We start from the raw sequence: 369 nt of genomic DNA on the forward strand, positions 1-369 counted from the left end.
CAGGGGCAGTGTTGTTTAAGAAGCCCTCTCCTGAACGAAGAGTGAGTCGTGGCCGGAAGTTACAGTTGTGGCAGAGATTCTATTATAATACCCGTAGCAAAAGATAAATAAAAATACAATAAAAATAAACTGTCTCACATACAGGCACACAAAACCAATCAACCAAACAAAAACACCTTTGTAAGCTGTTGTTGTTGTTTTTTTCTTTTTCTTTCATAAATAATATTAAAATAAATTAAAATATTAAAATAGCCAAGCCAGTACTGAACCCCTAAATATGTAAGCAGCTATTACTTGTACCGGTTATTCTGTGCATCTTGTCCCAGCTACATTATACATAGACAGACAGATATGCAGCAGGCGGTGCAG

The sequence above is a fragment of the Astatotilapia calliptera genome, chromosome 7, assembly GCF_964374335.1.
Source record: "Astatotilapia calliptera chromosome 7, fAstCal68.1, whole genome shotgun sequence".
Lineage (NCBI taxonomy): Eukaryota > Metazoa > Chordata > Actinopteri > Cichliformes > Cichlidae > Astatotilapia > Astatotilapia calliptera.